Genomic DNA, 16,806 nt, shown 5'->3' on the forward strand with positions numbered 1-16,806 from the left:
AACCCCGTTCAGCATGGAGACGGCTGACACGGTCAGACTTGTGGTGAGACCACAAGACTTCATGTGTACACTGGACCTGAAGGACGCGTACTTCCAGATCCCAATCCATCTGTCTTCAAGGAAGTACTTAAGATTCAGCCTAGACAACAAGATCTACCAGTTCAAGGTGCTGTGTTTCGGTCTCTCCACAGCACCTCAGGTTTCACCAGGGTGTTCACACTGATTTCTTCGTGGGCACACAGGATCGGCATTCGTCTCCTTCGCTATCTGGACGACTGGCTGATCCTGGCAGACTTGGAGTCGACCCTTCTTCGACACCGAGACAAGCTTCTGGGACTTTGCCAAGATCTAGGGATCATGGTAAATCTCGAGAAGTCTTCTCTGTTTCCAACTCAACGACTGGTATATCTAGGCATGATCTTGGACACCAATCTCCACAAAGCCTTCCCATCAGACGACAGGATAGCAAGGCTGAGGAGGGTCGCAGTTCCTTTCCTCAGACGAGAAGAACTCCCTGCCCAATCGTGGTTACGTCTCTTCAGTCACCTTTCTTCTCTGGCCCGTCTAGTTCCAAATGGTCGCCTCAGGATGAGATCCCTGCAATGGCGACTCAAGTCCCGGTGGAATCAAGGACACGATTCCCCGGACATTTTGGTCCCAACGGGTCCTGCGGAACGGACGGATCTCCAGTGGTGGTTGACAGAGGAAAACCTATTAAAGAGAGTGGATCTTCTCGTCCTCCCCCCGGATTTGATGCTGTTTTCGGACACCTCAAAAAAAAAGGGTGGGGGGCCCACGTTCTGAACCACAGGACCTCAGGCCTGTGGTCAGAATCAGAAAAGTGCCTCCACATAAACCTGCTAGAAATAAAGGCCGTGTATCTGGCACTTCCGCAGTTCCAACAGTACCTGGCGGGTCACTCCGTGGTGGTGATGAGTGACAACACCACGGTAGTGGCTTACTTAAAAAAGCAGGGAGTTACCATTTCACAGCAGCTATCCCATCTTGCAGCAGAGATACTGAGATGGACCGAAGTCCACTCAATTCCACTATCAGCTCGCTTCATTCCAGGCAAGAGGAATGTGCTCGCCGACAGTCTGAGCAGGGCATCTCAGATAGTGAGTACCGAGTGGTCTTTGGATCGTCTAGTAGCCAACAAAGTCCTAACTTTGTGGGGTTCCCCGACTGTGGATCTGTTCGCGACAGCCTTGAATTTCAAGCTCCCGCTGTACTGCTCCCCAGTCCCTGACCCCAAGGCACTCTGGCAAGATGCCTTCCAACAATGGTGGGACAACATCGACGTCTTCGCCTTTCTCCCGTTCTGTCTGATGAGAAGGGTACTCAACAAGACCAGAATATCGGTCAACCTTTCAATGACCTTAATAGCTCTGTTATGGCATCACGGAGAGTGGTTCCCGGACCTTCTGCAGTCCCGAGAGAACTTCCTCCTTGACACGAGCTACTCAGACTAACCACATGCCAACATCTTCCACAAAGCCGTAGCATCGCTACGACTTCACGCCTGGAGACTATCCAGCGTCTCCTCACAGAGAGAGGCTTTTCGCAACAAGTTGCGGAAAGGATGTCTCGACACCTGCGAAAATCATCCGCAGGAGTCTATCAGGCAAAGTGGAGAGTCTTCTGTGGTTGGTGTCGTGGAAAGGGTATCTCTCCACTCGATGCCACTATTCCAGCAATTGTGGAGTTTCTCGTGTATTTGCGGGAAGAAATGCGCCTTTCAGTCTCGGCAGTGAAAGGCTATCGCTCAGCCTTAAGTCTTGCCTTCAGGCTCAAAGGTATGGACATTTCCTCCTCGCTGGAACTTACTCTACTCATACGAAGTTATGAACTTACCTGCCCCCAGTCGGAAGTGAGACCACCTCCATGGAACGTGGTTCGAGTCCTCAGGTCTCTTAAGAGACCTCCTTCGAACCATTACACCAGGCTTCTGATCGCCACCTGACTTGGAAGACGGTGTTCCTGCTTGCTCTGGCCTCGGCCAAGCAAATCAGCGAACTTCATGGTCTCTCGTATGACACCGCCCATTCAAGGGGATGGGGGGAGGTAACGTTCAGATTCGTCCCTGAGTTTGTAGCTAAGATTCAGAATCCAGGAGTTCCGGATCCCCGGTTCAACTCCTTCCGGATTTAGAGTCTCCGTTCTGTAACAGATGACCCAGACCATCTCTTACTGTGCCCAGTAAGGAGTCTGAGGCTCTACCTTAAGAGAACAGCTGCAATCCGTCCTCGAGTGCAAGCATTGTTTTTGAGCACAGGAAGAACGAAGAGGAGGATCACTAAGAATACAATCTCAGCTTGGATTCGCAGGGTTATCCACCATTCCCTGAATCCTGACCCTCCTCCGTCACGTCCCCCCAGGGCACACGATGTCAGAGGCATCGCTACGTCCCTGGCATTCAAGAGAAATTACTCTGTGACGCAGGTTCTACAAGCAGGGGTGTGGAAGCGTCAAACGACCCTCACAGCCCACTACCAGGAGGCTCGATACGTTCTCTATCGGCCCTGTGGTGGCTGCACAACAGCTGGTTTAATCCTCGGGCTCCTTAATGGACAAGTAGCAGAAGGTTGAGGGCATTGTTACCCGGTTTTAGTCTGCATGAATGAAAAGGTATGCCTGGCCCTTATTCTTTTCTTCATTCTCCCCTCTCTTGGGGAAAGCAGCATCGTGGGTTTTCTGCACAGCTGACCTCAAACCACTGCAGGTAAACCATGTTTCCTTGTGTTCCTAGTATTAAGTTAATACTGTCACGTCCCCATACCCTTACGAGGTGGTATTGGGATCGTCCTAACCTAGATTTCCATCTAAAGGACTCCAAGTCAACTTCCTAGGACGAGTCACACTTCACTCCTTCACACACTAACTTACGTAGGCCGCGGTCCTTGCAGAGCAAGGCACTTGCGAGGTGCAGGGACCCCTTATCTTGAGTTCTACACACTCAGATACTGAGTCCCCGGGCAAAAGCCAAAGCTAGTACGGGTGGGACTTACCATCCTACCTAAGGGTTAAGTCACCCTAATTAAATAGCATGGTTTGTATTTCGGTTACGCAACAAATGACAAATTCGTAGATAATTTGTATTTTTCCTAACCATACAAACCTTAGCTATTTAATCAAACTTGCCCGCCAGCCCTGTCCCCGGGAAGTCCTACCTCTAAGCAAAGTGAGCTACTCACCGGTGTTTGAGGGGGGGAGGGGTAGCTAGCTACCCCTCCCTACCCCCTCGCTAACTAGCGAAGGGGTAGTAAACCCTTGTTAAAAATCTAATGGCTCGTCGTTTCTGCTACGCCGAAAGTAATACCCCCTAATTAAATAGCTAAGGTTTGTATTGTTAGGAAAAATACAATTTTCAATATTAATCTTACCCGATAATCATGTAGCTGTCAACTCCGTTGCCCGACAGAATTCTACGGAAGGGATACGCCAGCGATCGCTATACAAGAGGGGGGTGTACTCACCAGCGCCACCTGTGGCCAGGTACTGCAGTACTTCTTGTTGACACCACCTCAATTTTTCCTCTGTCGTGCCTCCGGCTAGACCTACATGGATACGCTGTTGATTCTGGAGTTTTTGCTCACGATTTGGTGATGTATTTGCTCTAGAGTTTAGCTTTCGCTATTCAGGAAGTTTTATCATTAGCTTAGCTAGCTTTTGGAATTAATTTGATTAATTATGGTGACGAAGAGAGTATGAACTCTCTTTCACTTTTAAATGGCCGACCCTTCCCTTAGACGGAAGTGTTGGTGTCTAAGAGAGTATAGACTCTTTCTTAATTTTGCTTAACAAAAGTTATAGATTTATTTTATATCTCTCCGCCTTTTATAGGCCTCTTCGATTAACTTCCTTTTATTATAAACTTATTAAAATTAATTTTTATATTTGTTTATATTCGACCTTTCCTAATAGTAGGCGGTCTTTTCTTGGTACCGAAGTTAATTAACATTGAGCCCGTCATTTCGGTTTTACCTGTTAACATATTATGCTATTTTAATGTTTTTGAAAGAATTTCTTTGATAGTCTCGTACTGTTTTCAAAGTTGAACTAACGTTTTGTTTTGTCTCTGCAGTTGTTGACGTTCAGAACGTTCAACTTGCGCTCTATCGTTACGATAGAGAGAGAATTTTCACGGTGTCACGTTGCAGTAAGAGTAAACCGTTTCTAGCGTTTTGTTCATTCTTTCTTAGCTTAATGGTTTTAATTCTAATAAAGGAACTTTTTATTTGGGAAATCTTTCAGTTTTTTTCCTTTAACAATAATATGTTTTAACGATATATATGATTGGGCTCTTCTCTCAGGTTCTAAGTCAAGAGAGAGAGAGAGAGAGAGAGATAGAGACGGAGGGAGAGAGAGGAGGATAAACGTTTCGTTCAAGCGAGTAACGTTGTTATCGTTTTTGCTCTTCTCCCTAGTCTCTTTAGGGGAAGAAGGTAAACGTTTATAGAGTTTTTCTTGTTCTCAAGCTTTATGCGGTGAGAGATTTTAAACGTAGTTTATTTGATCTAGTGTTTAGTCTCTTTCCAGCCACTGAATTATTTATCTTTCAATAGATTTTTCTGTTACATTGTAATTCTGTTTTCGCAATTACTAACTTTTAAGGAAGGATAGAATTGCGTGTTTTCAGGTACAAACCACTTAAAGTTTCGAGTTCAGTGAAATAAGTGCAAACAGAAAATCAAAAGTGATAAGTGATAAGCGCAAAGTGTTACAGTGTTGCGTTCGAGGGTTCGTCTGTTCGTGCCAGTTGTTCGCCTAGTCTGGGACCTCTTACAAGCTCCCAAGCCCAGGGGAGAAGTAATGTCGAAGGACTTATGGGTTCAGCAGGCCTTGATCGACGAACAGACGTTTTCCCTCCGTGGTTTCGGGTGTATCTACACACGTTGCCGACGTGATCACCCCACCCACACAAAGACGAGAGAGCCCTTTTATTCCTCGTCTTCGGAAGAGGTTTCTCGCAGAAACCATGGACCAAATCTTGCAGCTTTTAAGTGCAAGTCGGTCCCTTCCGCACAAGTCCAACTCCTAGGTGTAGCCATTAGCCCTGGGTCAGTTCGGACTTGCTGCAGTACGACAACTGCACACCTCCCAGAGAGGCAAGGTGGTATCGCAACAGGCAGTAGCTCCGTCTGTTGCTGCACCAGCTGTTTTAGACCCTCAGTCTCAACGGACAGTAGCTCCGTTTGTTGTTGTCTTTCTTAAACTCTAGTGGTCTATGCTGCAGACAATGCAGTCTCAGCTTGCGGTGTTGATGCAGGAGTTTCAGGCAGAGAAGGTTAATACACCTCCTCCTGCGAACGCTCCTCCTCCTCTGCGCAGTACAATCTGCCAGACGTATGAGGTTGAGGTTCCTCAAGCTACTTCCATGCGTGAGCTGCCGCGTTGGGAGTTGCCAGATACCAGCGCTGTGCAGCAACCTCCACTTTCCTTGAGGCAGGAGCCTCTTACCACGCAGCAACCTCCTCAACAATGGGGGCAGGAGCCTTATGCCTTACAACCTCCTCTACCCTTGAGGCAGGAGTATTTTGCATTACAACCACCCTCGAGGCAGCAACCTCTTGAGGTACGACAACCTCTACCATCCTTGAGGCAGCCACCTCAACTCTCGCAGCAACCACCTCCACTTTCCTCGAGGCGAGAACCTCAACTCTCGAGGCAAGCACCTCAAGAACCTCAACTCGTGAGTCAAGAGCCTCTCTCTGCGCAGCCACCTCAACCCTTGAGGCAAGCGCAACTCTTGAGGCAGGAACCTCATACTATGAGTCAGCCACCTCAACGCATGCATCTGCCACTTTCTCCTCAGCTTGAGCCTCTTCCCATTCAACTTGAACCGCAGTCTATGCAGCATGAGCCTCTCTCTGCGCAGCTACCCCCTCAACCCTTGAGGCAGACGCAACTCTTGAGGCAGGAACCTCACAGGAGCCTCATGCTATGCGGCATCCTCCTCAAACCATGAGGCAGGAGCCTCATGCTATGCGGCATCCTCCTCAACCCATGAGGCAGGAGCCTCATGCTATGCGACATCCTTTGGGCTCTCGTGGCATGGTTGGTTTCGACCTGGCCTTTCATTAGAAGGGGCTAGTGTTCGATCCCAAGTATGAGGTAGAAATTTATTTCTATTTGAACACGATGTTGTGTTGATATTTATCCATATTGACTCATTAGAGGTAATTTGAATGAATTACTACCAATTGTGTCACGTGGTGGCCCGGGGAAATCTGGTAAAACTCTCTGGTTAAGAGACTGATGTCTCACCAGGTAAATCCTCGGACAGCTAGATTAGTGTCAGGTTCAGATTTCTTTTAAGCAGCATGAGCCTCATCCCATGCAGCATGAGCCTCATCCCATGCAGCATAAGCCACACGCCATGCAACATGCTCTGCTTACCTTACAGCATGCTCTACATACAGCATGCTCTGCATACAGCATGCTCTGCATACCTTACCGCATGCTTCTCAGTCACACATCTTTGGTTGTTGCCAACTCACTAGACTGTCAAGCAGTTTCATATCGTTGCCTTCTAGTCTGCTGCTTTTGCACCAGTGAAACCTTCACTGAGAGAACTTAGCTTTTCTCGGATATGGTTCCTGTAGATGAGAAAGTGCTATTCTCCCTCCTTCTGATATTCCCTTGAGGACTCTGTCATTTGGAGAGGAGCCTTTAGCTTCGTAGCCTCCTATGGACTTTTATTTAAGCATAACATGCTTCCAGGGAAGGTAATGGTTCCACTTCAGTCGCTAACCCCGTCTGTTACCACACCTGCTCCCATAGACCTTGAGCTGTGTTGCAAGACATGCAGTCCAAGCTTAGTCCTTGTTAGAGGATTTTTTGTTTACGGAGTCAGTGTGTCACTGGGAAGACGTTCAACAACCAGCAGAAGTGACTTGTTGTGACGCAGTGCGGCAACCTCAGCAACCCGATAAGGAGTTGTCTGTACGACCCAGACAGTCTAGACAGCTTCGGGTTGTCACTGTACTTCCTCGCTTCCCCATGGTTGACAGTTCACAGACTGTGCAGCAGTACCATGATCTTGTGTCCGGCTCCGTCAGACGACTGGCTTTTAAGAGCTCCCACAAGTCGTCGCTGTCTGGAGATTCTCAGATGGACTATGGATCTGACCAAGGAACTGGGCCTCCTGGTCAATTTTGAGGAGTCCCAGCTCGTCCCATCCCAGACCATTGTCTACCTGGGTATGGATCTTCAGAGTCCAGCTTTTCGGGCTTTTCCGTCGGCCCCAAGGATCTTCCAAGCCCTAGAATGCATCCAGAGCATGCTGAGAAGGAACCGATGCTCAGTCAGGTAGTGGATGAGTCTAACAGGGACACTTTCATCGCTGGCCCTGTTCATCGTGTTAGGGAGACTCCACCTCCGCCCCCTTCAGTATCATCTAGCTGCTCACTGGATAAAGGACATGACGCTAGAGACGGTCTCAGTTCCTGTTTCCGAAGAGAGGAGGTCTACTCTCGCGTGGTGTAAGAACAGCTTTCTTCTCAAGGAAGTCTACCTTTGGCTGTTCAGAAACCCGACCGCCGTCTCCTCTCGGACGCATCAGACACGGGCTGGGGTGCGACTTTGGACGGACAGGAATGCTCGGGAACATGGAATCAGGAGCAAAGGACACTTCACATCAATTGCAAGGAGTTGTTGGCGGTTCATCTGGCCTTGATAAACTTCAAGTCCCTCCAGCTTAACAAGGTGGTGGAGGTGGACTCTGACAACACCACAGCCTTGGCTTACATCTCCAAGCAGGGAGGGACTCATTCGTGGAAGTTGTTCTAGATCGCAAGGGACCTCCTCATCTGGTCAAAAGATCGAAAGCTCACGCTGGTAACGAGGTTCATTCAGGGCGATATGAATGTCATGGCAGATCGCCTCAGCCGGAAGGGTCAGGTCATCCCCACAGAGTGGACCCTTCACAAGAATGTTTGCAGCAGACTTTGGGCCCTGTGGGGTCAGCCAACCATAGATCTGTTCGCTACCTCGATAACCTAGAGACTCCCGTTGTATTGTTCTCCGATTCCAGACCCAGCAGCAGTTCACGTGGATGCTTTTCTGCTGGATTGGTCCCATCTCGACCTGTATGCATTCCCGCCGTTTAAGATTGTCAACAGGGTACTTCAGAAGTTCTCCTCTCGCAAAGGGACACGGCTGACGTTGGTTGGCTCCGCTCTGGCCCGCTAGAGAATGGTTCATAGAGGTACTGCAATGGCTGGTCGACATTCCCAGGACTCTTCCTCTAGGAGTGAACCTTCTACGTCAACCTCACGTAAAGAAGGTACACCCAAACCTCCACGCTCTTCGTCTGACTGCCTTCAGACTTTCGAAAGACTCTCAAGAGCTAGGGGCTTTTCGAAGGAGGCAGCCAGAGCGATTGCCAGAGCAAGGAGAACATCCACTCTCAGAGTCTATCAGTCTCAAGGGGAAGTCTTCCGAAGCTGGTACAAGGCCAATGCAGTTTCCTCAACCAGTACCACTGTAACCCAGATTGCTGACTTCCTGTTACATCTAAGGAACGTAAGATCCCTTTCAGCTCCTACGATCAAGGGTTACAGAAGTATGTTGGCAGCGGTTTTCCGCCACAGAGGCTTGGATCTTTCCACCAACAAAGATCTACAGGACCTCCCTAGGTCTTTTGAGACCTCAAAGGAACGTCGGTTGTCCACTCCAGGCTGGAATCTAGACGTGGTCCTAAGGTTCCTTATGTCATCAAGATTTGAACCTCTCCAATCAGCCTCTTTTTAGGACCTCACATTAAAACTCTTTTCCTCGTGTGCTTGACAACAGCTAAAAGAGTAATTGAGATCCACGCCTTCAGCAGGAACATAGTTTTCACATCTGAAACGGCTACATGTTCCTTGCAGCTCGGTTTTTGCTAAAACGAGCTTCCTTCACGTCCTTGGCCTAAGTCGTTCGAGATCCCAAGCCTGTCCAACTTGGTGGGGAATGAACTGGAGAGAGTACTTTGCCCAGTTAGAGCTCTTAGGTACTATCTAAAAAGGTCTTAACCTTTACGAGGACAATCAGAAGCCTTATGGTGTGCTATCAAGAAGCCTTCTTTTCCAAGGTCTAAGAACTCAGTTTCTTACTATTCAGGCTTCTGATTAGGGAAGCACATTCTCATCTGAAGGAAGAAGACCTTGCTTTGCTGAAGGTAAGGACACATGAAGTGAGAGCTGTGGCTACTTCAGTGGCCTTCAAACAGAACCGTTCTCTGCAGAGTGTTATGGATGCAACCTATTGGAGAAGCAAGTCAGTGTTCGCATCATTCTATCTCAAAGATGTCCAGTCTCTTTACGAGTACTGCTACACCCTGGGACCATTCGTAGCAACGAATGCAGTAGTAGGCGGGGGCTCAGCCACTACATTCCCATAATCCCATAACCTTTTAACCTTTCTCTTGAATACTTTTTATGGGTTGTACGGTCGGCTAAGGAGCCTTCCACATCCTTGTTGATTTGGCGGGTGGTCAATTCTTTCTTGAGAAGCGCCGAGGTTAAAGGTTGTGATGAGGTCCTTTAGTATGGGTTGCAGCCCTTGATACTTCAGCACCTTAGAGTTGTTCAGCCTCCTAAGAGGAACGCTGCGCTCAGTAAGGAAGACGAACTTATTAAAGGCAGAGTAATGGTTCAAGTCGACTTCCTTACCAGGTACTCATAATTTCATTGTTATTTTGAATAACTGATAATATGAAATACGGGATACTTAGCTTCTTGATATACATGTACACTGGTTTTCACCCACCTCCCTGGGTGTGAATCAGCTACATGATTATCGGGTAAGATTAATATTGAAAAATGTTATTTTCATTAGTAAAATAAATTTTTGAATATACTTACCCGATAATCATGATTTAATTGACCCACCCTTCCTCCCCATAGAGAACCAGTGGACCGAGGAAAAATTGAGGTGGTGTCAACAAGAAGTACTGCAGTACCTGGCCACAGGTGGCGCTGGTGAGTACACCCCCCTCTTGTATAGCGATCGCTGGCGTATCCCTTCCGTAGAATTCTGTCGGGCAACGGAGTTGACAGCTACATGATTATCGGGTAAGTATATTCAAAAATTTATTTTACTAATGAAAATAACATATTATCTACAAATTTGTCATATTTCTCCTTCGAAGGTTTCTTTGAAATGAGAAAAATCCAAGGCCTTTTCTTCCATTGCCCAAACCTCCTCCAAAGCTCCCACTCGGTTGGTCTCTTTCGAGAGACTGTTGAGTGTTAGCTTAGACCGATGTATTGTTTACCAACCTCAGGTCTCGAGAGATGACGTTGATTCCCCTAGCAAAGTAGCTCCACCTCTCCCCCTGGGGGAGGATATATCACTAACCTCCTTATTTCAGCTTTGGTCCTCCTTGGGGCTTACGAGTTCGCCCTTCAAGGAGGTTTTGCTTAACTACATCCGATTGGGTGCCGCTGTCAAGCAATCGTCGTCACCGTCAGAGGTTGATCCTCTGTCTCTTGTCGACGTTGTGGTGTCAGAGGTATCCAATGAGGTATCACCCATCACCTCTGCCTCTCCAAACTCTACGGTAGCTGACGGCTTAGTTTCTCCCGTTCCTGTCAGTCTCTCCTGCTAGTGTTTCTCTCCCTCAGGGGAGTTCACTTACAGAGACTCCTCTTCGGAGGACTGCAGAAGTTCAGCTTGCTGATCCAAGGGCCCCCAGAAGGCGCATTAGTCGGAAGGCTCGCCTTCCTCTTCGCCTTAGAGGCCTTCCTTCACCTGCGGTGAGGAGGCGCATCTTTGGTTCAACATCTTTGATGCAGTCGACCGCCGAGAAGCCTCGAGACCATTCATCTATCACTGCTCCTGCACTAGTCCTGGACCTTTCTGTAGATCGTTCGCCATCTCCATTGGTGGAAGGTCGTCCTTTTAAATGACACGTCGACCTTCCATCCGACAGACCTGCCGACCTGCCGTCACCATTTTTACATGGGCCTAACAAGGCTCCACCTAATCCCGCCATTGAGCGCCAACCACATACGCGCTACGCCCCAACGAGACCTGACGAACGCTCCTTAGTAGCTCGTCAGCCCCCATCACTAAACCCTAACACAGGGCATCAAGGGCATATGCGCCAACATGCGCATACGCTCCAACAGGAGCATAGCTCCGTCACGCACTATGTGTGCCCTCATGCGCATATGCGCCCACGATCTCCTGCGCGCCAGGTCTTGCCTGCGCACCCTGTGCTTACGTGCCAACATTCTCCTACGCCCTCGCGCCCAGCTGCGCGCCATCAACCTCCTGCGCAATAGGGCTCTCCTGCACCCCAATGCTCTCCCGCGCGCCATCAGTCTCCTACCCGCGCTCATACTCGCCCAACATCTAACTCTCCTGCGCGCCATGCTGCGCATCATCATACGCGCCAGGAAAAACCTGCGCGCCGGGAAAAACTTGGGCACTGGGAAAAACCTGCACGCCAGCGATCTACTGAAAATAGTATTTCTGGGAAGTCAGCAATGCTCTCTTCTCCCACACGCCAACCAGTACCATCGCGCCAGCGCTCACCTGCACGCCAGCCTTCTCCCGCACGTATCCCCAAGGATACGCACGCTCGTCCTGCGCACGCTCGCCCATCCTCTCCAAAGGATGCGCGCCAACATTCTCTCGCGCTCCCGCACGCCCCACATGATTCAACTGCGCGCCAGGGCGTCAGGGATCTTTCTCCTTCACGCGCGCCCTACGGCTGTTATAGATGCGCGTGAACTCTCTCCCGCGCGCCCGCGCACTCAACGTATTAATCATGCGCGCCCGCATACTCTTCCGTATGCTCGCCTACAGTCTCCCGCTCGCGCGACTACAGTTTCCCGCACGCCCACCCGCGCGCCAACAGTCTCCCGCACGCGCGCCCGCGCACCTACAGTCTCCCGCGCACCTACAGTCTCCCGCGCACCTACAGTCTCCCGCGCACCTACAGTCTCCCGCGCACCTACAGTCTCCCGCGCACCTACAGTCTCCCGCGCACCTACAGTCTCCCGCGCACCTACAGTCTCCCGCATGCGCGAACGCTCACCCACGCGCCAACAATCTCCCGCACGCCTGCCCGTGCGCCAAGAGTCTTCTGCGCGCGCGAGCCCCAATATTCTCCCGCTCGCGAGCCGCGATATTGTCCCGCGCGCGAACCCCAATATTCTCCCGCGCGCGAGCCGCGATATTCTCCCGCGCGCGAGCCGCGATATTCTCCCGCGCGCGAGCCCCGATATTCTCCCGCGCGCGAGCCCCGATATTCTCCCGCGCGCGAGCCCCGATATTCTCCCGCGCGCGAGCCCCGATATTCTCCCACGCGCGAGCCCCGATATTCTCCCGCGCGCGAGCGTCAATATCGTCCCGCGCGCGAGACTACTGAACTACACACGGCATTGTCGCCATTGCCTCATTCCACTTCCCGCAAGCGCATACCGCTTTGCATTGAGGGAGAAGGGAAACATCCAGAGGGGTCCAGGATCCCAAAGCCACCACAGGCAAACCCACCAATGATGGGGATTCCTCCCAGGGATCCTTCAGTCCCTGTCCCTTCAAGGGGTATGTCTGACAGCGCATCTGTCACCCAACAGCCCTGGTTCGGTGCACTGATCAGAGCTGTAACGCATGCTTTTAATTCTGTCTTCTCTGAATTGGGACACAGAACCATGGCTTCTTCTACCCCTTTGAAGAGAAAAAGAGGAGTTCCAGACGCGGTCATTTCCCCAAGGGCAAAACTGACTCCATGCAGACCTTCGAGGCAGGTTCCTTCTTTTCCTCAGACTGCCTCTCCTTCCCTTTCGGACGAAGATTTCCCGTCCCCAAGTGAATCACGCAAAGAGAGACTTTCCCCCATCGCACCAATGGGGGAAACCTCTCCTCACACCGAGGGGTCTACTCAGTTGGGATTGAAAGGAACATGCCACCCTCGTCAATGTTGGAGTCCTACATCCTTCCCAGTAAGGAATCTAAGGACTCCAAAACATTGCCAAAGTCCTCTACTAGGACTAGGATGGAGCCAGCTAGCCACTCAGGGAATGTCCGCAACTCTCCCAAGAAGAGCCTTTGGGGATAGAAGGAGACGTCGCTGCAAGTCCTAACAGCAGGAGGAGAACAACAAGAGTCAGAACATGCGTTTTGGCAAGCTCTGACCATAAGGAGGGCTCTCTATGGGTTTTCCGACCCAGAGATCCCTCCTCGAGAGGGCAAGGACACGGTCTTGGACCATGTCTTTGGTACTCAGTAATCCTCCAAGACCAGTGCAGCACTGCCCTAGTCTCGAGGGGTTAAGAGTACCAGGGACAAGATCTCACAACAGCTCTCCGAGATGTCCTCCTCCAACTGTTCTGGTGCCACCAACAAGCTCCTCCCACCTCCTCGCGTACAGCAGAGGAGGTACTCCGAAATCCTTGAGGAGCCTTGTTTAGCTCTTCCTCTTCACCATTCGCTGGAAGAGCTAACCAAGGGAGTCCCTCTTGACAGACTTTCCAACCGGCAGGTCTCGCTCTCGGCAGCCGAGATCATCAACCAGGAGAAAGTTGGGAAGTGTGCTATGCAAGCCACTTCGTGGCTCGATATCTGGTTAGGGAACTTAGGTATCCTGATACGTTCTGAGGATTTCTCCAAAGAACGTACCAGGAAAGCTATGGAAACCTTCCTTCTCTCAGGTACTCGCCCGATCGAGTTTCTGGCCCGCCAAGTCTCAAACCTGTGGGCAAATACCATCCTGAAACGTTGGGATGCAGTAGCTGTGAGATTCTATCAGGTCTCTAGCACCGAGATCAGTGGTTCCCAACCTTTTTTTCAGGGGACCCCAATCATGCACCTCAAGCTATGACCGCGACCCCACTAGTTTAGTTGTATAAGTATTCTTATATATTACTAGTTGTTGGCTGTAAATGTAAGGGACAGTGAATATCCTTCTATAAGATGGGTACTATAAGATTGGAAAAGACAAAATTAACATCATTAAATTTTATTATAGCATTATAAATTCTAAGGCTTAATATTAATCAAAAACCCCACTTCTGGAATAATGTTTTATCACAATCCACAAAAACAAACTAAAAGTATATATAAAGGTTTTCTGTTATATGGTAAACTGATTTTATTGGGATCCTTGGTCCTGGATCATGAGGCTAAGTTTCTCTATTCGTGGTTCAGTCTTAGAAAGAGGGTAGGTAGCAAGGAAAGTGAAGGGGCAGAACAAGGAGTAGGCGGCGTAGAGAGGAGGGGAAGGGTCACGGAAGGAGTAACAAGGAAAAGAGATGTGATATATTTGCAAATCACAGTAAATAAGAGTAAGCAGAAACGAAAATATCAATGATATACAGCACTCCAAATATCGCCAAAACTACAACCTCAAAAACCAACCATATACAATCCTCCAAATCTCTAAACAACCGCCAAAACAACAACCTCCTAAACCAATGACATAAAATCCTCCAATTCTCTTAACATGCCAAAACAATAACCTCAAAAACCAGCGACATAAAATCCTCAAAATCTCTAAACAACTGCCAAAACAATAACCTCCAAAACCAATGACATAAAATTCTTAAAATCTCTAAACAACTGCCAAAACAACAAGCTCCAAAACCAATGACATAAAATCCTCCAAATCTGTAAATATCGGCCAAAACAACAACCTTAAAAACCAGCAACATAAAACCCTCCAAATCTCTAAACAACTGCCAAAACTATAACCTCCAAAACCAATGGAATAAAATCCTCCAAATCTCTAAACAACTGCCAAAACAACAACCTCCAAAACCAATGACATAATATCCTCCAAATCTCTAAACAACTGACAAAACAACAACCTCAAAAACCGGCAACTTAAAATCCTCCAAATCTTTAAACAACTGCCAAAACAATAAACTCCAAAACCAATGACATAAAATCCTCCAAATCTCTAAACAACTGCCAAAACAACAGCATCCAAAACCAATGACATAAAATCCTCCAAATCTCTAAACAACTGCGAAAACAACAACCTCAAAAACCGGCGACTTAAATCTTCCAAATCTTTAAACAACTGCCAAAACAATAAACTCCAAATACCAATGACATAAAATCCTCCAAATCTCTAAACAACTGCCAAAACAACAACCTCCAAAACCAATGACATAAAATCCTCCAAATCTCTAAACAACTGCGAAAACAACAACCTCAAAAACCGGCGACTTAAATCCTCCAAATCTTTAAACAACTGCCAAAACAATAAACTCCAAAACCAATGACATAAAATCCTCCAAATCTCTAAACAACTGCCAAAACAACAACCTCAAAAACCAATGACATAAAATCCTCTAAATCTCTAAACAACTGCGAAAACAACAACCTCAAAAACCAGCGACATAAAATCCTCCAAATCTCTAAACAACTGCCAAAACAACAACCTCCAAAACCAATGACATAAAATCCTCCAAATCTCTAAACAACTGCGAAAACAACCTCAAAAACCGGCGACTTAAATCCTCCAAATCTTTAAACAACTGCCAAAACAATAAACTCCAAAACCAATGACAAAAAATCCTCCAAATCTCTAAACAACTGCCAAAACAACAACCTCCAAAACTAATGACATAAAATCCTCTAAATCTCTAAACAACTGCGAAAACCACCTAAAAAACCAGCGACATAAAATCCTCCAAATCTTTAAACAACTGCCAAAACAACAACCTCCAAAACCAATGACATAAAATCCTCCAAATCTCTAAACAACTGCGAAAACAACAACCTCAAAAACCGGCGACTTAAATCTTCCAAATCTTTAAACAACTGCCAAAACAATAAACTCCAAAACCAATGACAAAAAATCCTCCAAATCTCTAAACAACTGCCAAAACAACAACCTCCAAAACCAATGACATAAAATCCTCTAAATCTCTAAACAACTGCGAAAACAACAACCTCAAAAACCAGAGACATAAAATCCTCCAAATCTCTAAACAACTGCCAAAACAACAACCTCCAAAACCAATGACATAAAATCCTCCAAATCTCTAAACAACTGCGAAAACAACAACCTCAGAAACCGGCGACTTAAAGCCTCCAAATCTTTAAACAACTGCCAAAACAATAAACTCCAAAACCAATGACAAAAAATCCTCCAAATCTCTAAACAACTGCCAAAACAACAACCTCCAAAACCAATGAAATGAAATCCTCCAAATCTCTAAACAACTGCCAAAACAACAACCTCAAAAACCAATGACATAAAATCCTTCAAATCTCTAAACAACTTCCAAAACAACAACCTCCAAAACCAATGACATAAAATTCTCCAAATCTCTAAACAACTGCCAAAACAACAACCTCTAAAATCGATGACATAAAATAATCCAAATCGTCAGCAAGGGAAGTACTCAGTTTCTATTATTGGCATACCACTTTTTCGTGAGTAATTAAGAATTTTGAAAAAACAAACAGAGTGTAACCTATGCAGCACATTCGAAATCACTATACAGGTATAAATGCATCAACTATATAAGACGAACAAATAGTAGACAGTGTTTCCCGCTGTGGCAGTACAGCGGGAGTGGCTGCCTGATTGGACGTGGACGTTGATGCTATCCACATATCAAATGCATACTGCACTCAGGGATACCACATTTAGAATTTTTTTTTTTTATTAATATATGAATAGATAGATATATAAAAGTCGATAAATAAAAATCCCCAAATACTTTTATATATTTTTTCTTTACTGTGAGTTCTGCCATATTTTGAATTTTTATTTTTATTTTGATATTTTGAGAGTTTGGCGACCCCAGGAAAAGCACTTGGCGACCCCACTTGGGGTCGCGACCCCAGGGTTGGACC

This window comes from Palaemon carinicauda, chromosome 2, assembly GCF_036898095.1.
Source record: "Palaemon carinicauda isolate YSFRI2023 chromosome 2, ASM3689809v2, whole genome shotgun sequence".
Classification (NCBI taxonomy): Eukaryota; Metazoa; Arthropoda; class Malacostraca; order Decapoda; family Palaemonidae; genus Palaemon; species Palaemon carinicauda.